Below are 10,532 nucleotides of genomic sequence, written 5' to 3'. Positions count from 1 at the left end.
TCCATCAGATTGCTCCGGATGCTGAAGTGCTGCCCCATGGGAGTGCCAGTGTGTCGGTCGAGCAGGGAGTTGCTGTCCTCTCTCACGATGACAGCATTCCTGCTGCCACCACTGGCACTTCTCCACTGCAGTTGCCACTACCTGTAGGACAGACTGCCGCCGCCCATGCAGAGTTGGTGTAGTCAGCAGCCGGGCCCTCCAGGCCCAGAGCTGGTCCAGGCCGTCCCTCAAGGGCATCTGCAGTCTCAGTTTCTGACACTCAGCAGCCTTCCCCCAGCCTTGCTCCAGCCACTGGGGTCCCATTACAGAGGAGCTGCAGGGTGGGAAGGGGGGAATTTCGCAAGGGAAGCAGATCAGGGCAAAAAGTAGGAGGTGTGGCAAAATGTTTTTCATTGTTTTATTGAAGGCTGAGGTTCATGGTCAAATTTTTGTTACTGTTTTGGACATTGTCTCCGGGTTGTGAGAGCCAGTTATGTGAATGACTGCTTTTTTTTGTGTTTCTTTCTATTACTTTGTCATGCGGAAATGAGACACACAGGCCTAGAAATTTGGTGGGCTGCGCCACCAGTTAGCGCCTAGAGAGGGCACTCAGTGGCTTTAGCGCCACTGGCCACACCTCCCGCGAAATTTAGCGGGGCATTAATGGCGGCGTTAGCCTGTAGCACTGCGCCGCCACCGATGGCGCTGCTCCTCAGACATATTAATGTAGGAGAACTGTTGGCGAAAAACCCTGGGAGGGTAAGGTCTCCTGTACCGAGGCCTGTTGGCCCTCCTCCGTCTGGCCATGATTGCCACTCTCTCTCTGCATCTCTGTGCCCTCCGAATGTGATGGAAAAGGATGACGTTCCCATCCATTGCAGCCCTCATAGTATCTGGGCAATCAAAGTTATGAAGGTCAGAAAGCAAAGTACCTGCAAAGTTATAGTCAGAAGCCAAAACTACCTTAGACAGCGTTGACTCAATGCAGAAGTCTCTCTTTCTCTCTTTGTCTCTCTCAAAATCTCTCTCTCTCTCTCAGAACGAGTGGTGCAAAAATGGCTACCACACAAAAGCCAGGAAGAGGCCCCCTTTAAATAGCACCCCCCCAGCCCCACACCGACTGGGAAGCGTTCCAGTCAACCTGTCGTTGGTAGCGCCAGGCGGAAAGGAGGGGGGCACCACTGAATTTCCGGTCCGGGGCGCCCCAAGGGCGTTGCACTCTTGAATGACGTCAAGATCTGCGTGCGCAGGAGATCAGGTGGTATTGTTTAGCGCCGCCACAAAATGTCTGGTCAATTTCGCGAGAGGCACAGATATCGCCATGCCCGGGCGCTAGTTGGTTTGCGCCCCACTTAGCGCCCTCTTAAGACGCTAACGGGTGGCGCTACCAACTGAATTTTTCCCCCATGGAATTTAATGGTGAAAATAGGTAAGAACTGAATTTAAAGATCCCTTATTGTTGCAAAATCTTTCTAACGTGGTAAATCCTCACAAATAAAAATAATATGATAAATTAAACAAACCTGTAAAACAAGTCAAAATGTGGTATATACAAAATACAAGATGGGACTTGGTTGTTTATGACAAAATAACCCACCAGTGAGTCACACTTCAAGCACATTCGTTATGCCAGACATTAGCTAGTAGTGGATAAACTTGATTGAAACCACCAAGTCTTATCATGTGTCCTCTATATAGGAGACAGGCTACTTAAAGACTTAACGCACAAGAGGTGCAGCATCTCTTTGAACAATCCACAGTATAGTATCTGTAGTGGATCAATGCAATAATGTGACTTGCCCATTACAAAGTGATATATCGAAGAATGCATCATGAAATTCACACAATCAGATTGCAGGCTCTGTAAGGCAAACAATGTTTACATTTTTATTTTTGATTCTGTCGTACAATGATATTTGCACAGTGCCTTACATTGCATAATCACTTAAGTCACAAATAAGAAGCATTTATGGTTCTATATTATTATCTTATCTATATATATAAAATTGCTCTTCTGTCCTTCCATCTGTCTGTCTGTCTGTCTGTCTTGTCTGTCTGTATGTACGCTATACACTCAAAAGTTATAGAGCGTACCTACACATGTGTTATATCAAAAGAAAGCTTATGATTCCGGAATGGTCATAAGCGTATTTACTTTTTGGTCAGACAAAAGTTGTGCCGACGGTATCCAAAAAACGTTCAAAATTCCGCTCATTATCCGCTCATTAGCATTGAGTGATGTGAAGGTTGACCAATCGTACAGTTGAGTGACCTGATGGTTGACCAATCGCTGCGCCACAGGGGCGGGTTCATTGCGTGTGCGGGCGGGCCATCCTACAGTTGAGTGACGTGACGATTGACCAATCCTACAGTTCAGTGACCTGACGGTTGACCAATCGGTGCGTGTGTGGGCGGGCCTAATCCTTCTGAGCTGAGGTGCGTGGCCGCCATCTTGATTCTAACTATTTTTTTATTTTTCCCACTTTCTGTGTGTTAGGGAACTAAGGAAAAGAACAAATTAATTCAGTTTTAAATAGTATTTAGGAGGCTCGCCTACTTTGATGTTTTAAATAGTATTTAGGAGGCTCGCCTACTTTGACGGCCATTTTGAGCGGCTGTGCCGGCGCCGGGTGCGGCCTAGCAGCACGAGAAGCCTGGGCCTTGAGTTGAAAGCCCGGGGGAAGAGGGAAACGAGCAGGTGAGCGGCGGCGTCTTTCTCTCCCTCCCCACCGCAGCGAAAGGCGTTCGTCTGCCGCCCAACGAAACACCCCCCAATCTCTCTCTCTCTCTCTCCAGTGCGCGGGAGGGTGGGGTGCCGGGGCTCGGGAGGGCGGGAAGTGTTACCCCGGCAACCGGGCCCAGCCCTCTCTCCGGTGCTGACGGGCCAACCACGGCTCGGAGGCTTTGGCCATGGCGAAGGTCAACGGCTTGTGGTCCACGAACGCCGTGAACGGGCGGGCCTCCAGCAGGAAACGGAAGTGTCGGACGGCGAGGTAGAGGCCGAGAAGCTCGCGATCAAAGGTGCTGTACTTCTGCTCGTTGGGGCGGAGCTGCCGGCTGAAGAAGGCGAGCGGCTGCCAGGCGCCGTTGACCCACTGTTCATGGACGGCGCCGACCGCATAGTCCGAGGCGTCGGTGGTGAGAGCGATCGGCGCATCAGGCAATGGATGCGCCAGCATGGTCGCGTTAGCCAGGGCCCTTTTCGTGTCTGTGAAAGAATTGGCCATCTCATCAGACCAGTTGACGACGAGTTTGTTGGGCTTGCCTTTGAGGGCCTTGTAAAGGGGCCGCATAAGCTGGGCTGCTCGGGGGACGAAACGATGGTAAAAGTTCACCATGCCCAAAAACTCCTGCAGGGCCTTCACGGTGAGGGGTCGCGGGAAGTCCATCACGGCCTCCACTTTCGATGGGAGTGGCACTGCCCCGTCCTTCGTGATGCGGTGCCCGAGAAAGTCGATTGAGGACAGCCCGAACTGGCACTGGCCGGGTTGACAATTAGGCCGTATTGGCTGAGTCGTTCGAAAAGAGTCCGGAGGTGGGACACATGTTCCATCCTGAAGGCGATGAGGATGTCGTCCAGGTATACGAACAGGAACATCAGGTCCCGTAACACGGTGTCCGTCAGGCATTGAAAAGCCTGTGCGGCATTTTTGAGGCCGAATGGCATGCGGAGAAATTCGAATAGCCTGAACGGGATGATCACCGCGGTTTTCGGGACATCCTGCAGCCGGACGGGGACCTGGTGATAACCCCGGACGAGGTCCACTTTTGAGAATACCACTTTTCCGGCCAGGCGGGCGGAAAAGTCCTGGATGTGTGGAATCGGATAGCGGCCGGGGGTCGTTGTGTCGTTGAGGCGCCGGTAGTCTCCACACGGGCGCCACCCACCGCCTGGTTTCGGGGCAATGTGGAGGGGCGAAGCCCACGGACCGTTCGACCGGCGGATGATGCCGAGGCGCTCCATGGTGTCGAACTCGGCTTTGGCGATAGCGAGCTTCCCCGGGTCGAGGCGCCGAGCGCGGGCGTAGACGGGCGGACCGGTGGTCGAAATGTGGTGTTCTACCCCGTGCTTAGTGGCAACGGACGAGAACGTGGGTTTCGTAAGGTCCGGGAACTGGGCGAGGAGGCGGGAAAACTCGTTGGAGGCCGAGAGTGCACTGGACAACTGTGTCGTGCTGGTCCCGCTGAGGGAACACGGGAGCGAGCTGAAGGTTTCCGCGTTGATGAGACGTCGGTTCTTGACGTCCACCAAAAGGCCATTGGCGCAGAGGAAGTCAGCGCCGAGAAGGGGGGTGGACACTTTTGCTGTGACAAAGTCCCAGGTGAACCGATGCCCGCCAAAACAAAGCGCCACGTTCCGTTTCCCGAAGGTGTGGATGGAACTGCCGTTGGCGGCTTCGAGGACGGGGCCGTGGTTCCCCCGTTGAATGTCTATGGTGGACGCGGGCAGAACGCTCGCCTGGGCGCCCGTGTCGCAAAGGAAATGACGTCCGGAGTCGGTGTCTGTAATAAACAACAAACTGCCTGAACAGCCGACAGCCATAGCAGCCGACAAGTGGTCTTTATTTTGCTTCGACGCGGGAAAACTGCACGGGGGCCGGCACTTCCTGGCTTTGGGGCTGAACTGCGCATGGTAAAAGCAGAGGCTTGAGGGTTGCCGCCGTTGAGCTGTATCAGTGGGGGCAGGGCTCCGCGTGGCCGCGCAGTATTGTTGCCCGGCGGAGAAAAATTTGTCGGCCTCCTTGGCCAGGTCGCGGAAATCGGTAGTGGAAGAGTTGGCTAACGCCGACCATACCGGACATGGCAGCTGTTGGAGGAACAGTTCCTTGAAGAGGAAACACGGCGTGTGTGTGCCCAGGAGGGCCAGCATGTGGTCCATCAGCTCCGAGGGCTTGGAGTCGCCAAGCCCGGGTAGAGAGAGAAGCCGACGTGCGTGTTCGGCTTCAGTGAGTCCGAAAGTTCATAAGAGGTGCGCCTTCAGCGTTTCGTATTTGTTGAGCTCCGGGGGGTTTTCGAGCAGGTTCACGATTCTGGCTGCGGTGGAGCTACCGAGAGCAGAGACGACGTAGTAGCACCTCGTGTCATCCGCGGTGATGTCCCGGATTGCAAACTGAGCCTCGGCCTGGGCGAACCAAGCGGCAGCCTGTTGTTCCCAAAACTCGGGTAATTTAACGGCAACGGCATTCACCGCCATTTCAGATGAGGTCTTTGGAATCGTCCAAAAGGGCAGCGAGGTCACCAATGTTGGGATCGGTAGAAAACAACAGGCTGAGACTTTTATTTAAGCAAAAACAAAACGTGTCTTACTTTACTCAATCTCCACGAGGTCTGAAGGCTCAGCCCCGTGCAGGGGCTATGACGTCATCATGCAACCGACGTCATGACATCATCACGTTCCCGACGCTCTTAAAGGGACCCTGCACCAATAACCCAACCCAGCATGTACATATCACAACATTGCTATACAAGGTGAATTATGTTTAGGTACATATAACAGCATTGGCTATACATTGTGTTATTGTCCCTATGTGGTCTCTGCCACACCTTCACAAAATTGTTACTTTAGTGGGTGTTCAGATAATTATTACAGAACTAAGAGAAACAAGGTACTATCATACCATTTGTCGTTTAATCACTCCTGCCTTCCACCCTATCACAGACCTGCCCTTTTGTTCTTTCCTCCCCTCCCCCCTTTCCCCGTCTCTGCACTTGCTTAAAAACCTGTTCCATCTCCAACTTTTTCCAGTTCTGACGAAGGGTCATCGACCTGAAACTTTGGCCTAGAAATTCACTGGCCTTAGCGCCGCTTTTGAGGCGCTAGAGGGCCTAGCGCCGAAGTTATGGCCAGTTTAGAAATTGACAGGGGCCCTAAATCGGCGTTAGGCCGGTAGCGCTGCGCCGGCACCGATGACGTCATCGGTGTGCGCAGCGTCCCGGTTGCCATGGTAACCCGCCCGAACTCGGAAATTGAGTTGCGGCCGCCTCGCCCGTGGCAGCCGCAAGCAACGTTCTGGCAGAGGTGCCTTACAGAACTTTGCGCCGGCGCATTAAAGGCCCCGCGGCGGCCGGCCGCTTTCCCGCCGGCCGCCTGGCCGCAGCTCCCTCCCCGGACTTCCCCCCCCCCCCCCCCAGAACAGAAGCAAGCCCGGCACTTGTCCGAGGTGCCGGGCTCATTTTTAAAAAGATTATCGCGGGCCGCGGCCGGGTGCAGGCAGCTCCTCCTTAACGGAAGGAGGAGGCCTGCACTTCCCGAGCCTGCCGCACCGCAGCGGGCGCCGCAGCGCCGGAATAGCGCCGCAATGCAGCGCGTGGCGCCAGTTTTGAGGCGCTGAGACCCCTCAGTAGCGCCGGCCGCCGTTTGGGCGCGGCGCTACTGAATTTTTGGCGCGCGCAGGGGGACTTAGCGCCGGCACTAACTTCCGGCGCTAAAGCCCTCGCTGCGCCAAAACCGAATTTCTAGGCCATTGACTCTGTTTCTCTCTCCACAGATGCTGCCTGACCTGCTGAATATTTCCAGCATTTCCTATTTTTATTTCAGATTTCCAGCTTCCGCAGTATTTTGCTTTTGTAAGAGAAACAAGGTAGGATTTCAGCCAGCAGTCAAAAGTCCTTGCGAGTGAATTGAATCCTACAGAATGCAGGTCCAGATTAGGGGCTAGAAATTGGGCACCTTAGTGCCTTCCGTTATCGCCTCCGGTGGGGCGATAACGGGGCGCTAATCACTTACCAACCAGGCGCGGCAAGAAAATCGACTCCCGCTATATTCGGCGGGAGGTTTGCAGCGGCGGTCTGGCGTTGTGTCCCGGTCTCCTTTGCCCGGAGATCGTGACATCATCGCCGTGCACATCGCCCCGGTAGCGCCCCGGACCCGAACTCGGCTCCGCCCCCTGCAGCATCGCTGGGCGAAAACACTGGCAGGTGCAGGAGGCGTTCATCGGGAGGCCGGGCGCTTCGGGGGCGATACTTAAAGGTGAGGTGGCCAAGGTAAGTGGAAAAAATTCTCAAATGGTCTTTGTGGTTTTTTTCATTTTTTTTCGCCAGCGATCGATTAGCCCGGCACTCTGCTGCAGTGCATCAGGCTGATCTGGCCGGATTGCAGCTGCCGTTGGGGACCAGGTAAGTTTTTTCCTTGCAGAGCCTGCAGCGATGGCCCTTCCCTTTAAGGGAGGGAAGGAGCCTTCCAACGCGGCAGCACTGCACGGCCCAGTGTACAGCGCTGCACACCCATCGTCCTGCCTGCTGCCTGTTGTGCTCCAGGAAGGAAGCAGAGCGCTTGATTTAGCGCTCCACTTCCTTCCTGGAACGCAAAACTGAGTTTTATAAGGCCTAGAAATTCATTGCAGCCACTTTTGGGGCGGTAAAGTGGGGCGGCCGCTAAAGTTTGCGCCCGCCGCCAAATCGAGGCCACTTCTCCGATATTCATTAGCTTCGCCCTAAGAGTTCGCTCGAGCGCTAAAACTGGTGTTGGACGCCTCTGTTTGGGCGCTAAGCCGGAGGTGCTGATCGATAGCGCCGAGGCCGGGCGCAGCGCAGGTGCGGCCATCTCGTGATTGACAGCAGACACCCTGGCGCCAGCCAGCTCTTAAGGGGGAAGGGTCGACTGTGTCTGCTGCCACGCCCTGGATAGTGGAGCCCTGCAGCTAGGCCTGAACACTGCTGCTGGACCCAAATAGCGCCTGAAGCCATGGAGAAGGCCCGTGAACGTGCGCAGCGCTTCTCAGAGTGTGATCTGAGTGTGCTGGTTGGTGCTGTGGAGAAGAGGCGCCATGTTTTGTACCCGCACAATGGCAAGAGGGCGCCGTTCCGCGTCTACAGGAGAGCCTGGAGGCATGTCGCCAGCAAGCTGTCAGCCAACAGCGAGGTCCCCAGGAGCGGTGTCCAATGCCGCAAAAAGTTTAATGACCTCACGCGGATTGTCAGGGTGAGTACCCTTTCTAGTGACCTCCTCATCCTTGCATGTGCACCTCACATTATGGGCAAAGGGACCTGAAAGCCCTAATGGCCAGCCCTCATCCAGCAGCGATGGGACAGGCATGAACATCAATTGCACATTCTGCACTGAACACACTGGCCAAGCTATTCCACCATGGGAGGCAGTGCACACAAGATCAGGGCGACACACTGGCCAGGCTATTCCACCATGGGAGGCAGTGCACACAAGATCAGGGCGACACACTGTACTTAGAGGCCGTCCTTTCTCTTGCAGGCCAAGCTGGCAAATAATCGGAAGAGCCGGACTGCGACCGGGGGAGGCCGACCCCAGATCCAGCCGCTCACCGAGCTTCAACATCGCGTGGAGCACATCATGGGTGCCCGGGTGATTGGCCCTCTTGCATGTGGAGATGCCGACCCAGTTCTGGCCACCAATGGTAAGGACATCCACGTTTGGACCTCTCTCGTCCCACTTGCGCATCAGATCTACATCCTTTGCCACTGTCCGACCAATGCGCTGAATGCCACCACTCATGCATCCCTTGCTGACGCCCTCTCCTCAGTCTAAAGCTACTCTTGTGCCTTCCTGCTTTCAGGTGGTGAGGAGGAGGTCCCTGAACTTGCCAGTGACAGCCCCTCAGAAGAGGAGCAGGAGGAGGAGCAAGAGGAAGGCGGCCCATCAGGGGAACCCTCAGCCGCGGCCACCCAGGCCAATGTAGGGGACACGTCTTCCCTGGAGGGGAGCGTGGCGGAAGTTTAGAAGGGGAGGGGAGTTCATGGGACCTGCGGCCTGCAGAAACGCGGGAGGGGGGTGGAAGCTCGGCGGCCTTCTCCCCAGAGGGGGGATGCGTCGGAGGGGAGTCCAATTGCTGGGCCCAGCGGCGAACAGCAACGCAGGAAGGGTCGGCCAGCTCGGCGGCCTTCTCCCCAGAGGGAGAGTCCGGCCCCCAGTCCGGAGATGGTCTTCGCCGGGGAGATGGAACGCCTCGAGGACTTGTCCGCGGACTCGGAGCGCCGGCACACGGAGCTCATGGCGGCAGTGGCACAGTTGCCTGAGGCCATTGAGTCCCTCTCTCGGAGTGTGACCGAGTTCGGGCCCTCAGAGGCCATCAGTCGGGCGGAATTCCGGGCAGATCAGGCAGCGAGTCGGGCGGAATTCGGGGCAGATCAGGCAGCGAGTCGGGCGGAATTCGGGGCAGCTCTGGCAGCGACTGGCCAGGTGATCAGTGGTGCCGTCCAGTCAATGGCTGCTCTGATGCGGTCAGTGAACAGGTCAACACGGGCACTCACTGCTGCCACACTCGCTGTGTCAGCTAGGCATCGCCAGGGCACCCGGTGCGCTGCAGCAGCACAGCGGTCTGTCCCTCGGCAGATTGGTGCGCATGCTGCAGTGCTGGCCCGGGCGAGTGCCAGTGTCTCAGGCGACCAGCGAGCGCCTGCCATCCGCCAGCTTGCCCGCATTCCTCCAGCCGCCACTGCCACTCCCCCAGTGGAGCTGGCAGGAGCTACTGCAGCGACTGATGCTGGCCAGCCACAGCTGCAGCATTCAACAGCCGACCGCTCGACGGCCAGACCTCGACTAGGCCGACCCCCAAGGGCATCTGCCGTCACGACATGTGCCCCTCAGGCGCCTGCCCCCAGCCTTGCAGCAGCCAATGGCCTTACTTTGAGGAGGAGCAGCAGGGCAGGCACGGGCCACACAAAGATGGCCAAGGCATCGCCCTAGCGGGCCAAATAGTTGAATGTGTGGCCAGTTGTGTTTGTTTTTTGAGGCCGAGATTTGCATGTTTGTTTTTTGAAGGCCGATGATGTGATGTTTGTTTTTTACGAAGGCCGAGAATGACGGCCATTTTAGTTGCACTATTTTGTTAATCCTCTCCAGGTTGTGGGAGCGAGTAATTTGTTTGAGTGTTTTTTGGGGGTTTCGTCTGTTTTTGGTTTTCATGTGGGAAGGGAGCTGAGTTTGAACAATAAAGCATTTTATTTATTAACATTGTCCATGTTTGATCTTTGAAGTGTTTGTTGCCTTAACCGGCTGAGGGCTTGCGGAGCGGCTGCAATCATGTTCTTTCATTGGCACATGCCATTCCCTGACAGGGGGCCTAGAAGTGATGTTCAATAAGCCGCCGACGGGCGGCCCTTGGACCTTGTGCCTCCCTCCTGGGCTGGTACTCCTCGTCCTCCTCCTCCTCATGTTCCTCCTGCTCCTCCTCCTGAGGTGGTGGTCCAACGTGAGGTGGCAGTGCCTGAGTCCTGCGGATAGCCAGGTTGTGCAGCATGCAGCAAACGACGACGAATTGGGAGACTCGATCCTGCGAATACTGGAGGGCTCCCCCGGAACCGTTGCTTGAGGACGCCGATTGTTTGTTCTATGATGTTCCTAGTCGCTTGATGGCTCTCGTTGTATGCCTCTTCAGCAGGGGTCGTGGGCGCGCGGAGCGGGGTCATGAGCCAGGTACACAAAGGATAGCCTTTGTCCCCGATAAGCCATCCTCTTGGGGGAGGCTGTGCCTGGAACATGTCAGCCACAGTTGTCTGTCGCAGGATAAAGGCATCGTGGCTGCTGCCTGGAAAGCGGGCATTGACAGCTAGGATGCGCTGCCTGTGGTCACACACCAGCT

This window comes from Somniosus microcephalus, chromosome 13 (genome assembly GCF_052327205.1).
Source record: "Somniosus microcephalus isolate GS21.2 chromosome 13, FLI_Smic_1.0, whole genome shotgun sequence".
Lineage (NCBI taxonomy): Eukaryota > Metazoa > Chordata > Chondrichthyes > Squaliformes > Somniosidae > Somniosus > Somniosus microcephalus.
The sequence above is the reverse complement of the archived record's forward strand: the minus strand, read 5'-3'. Positions refer to the sequence as shown.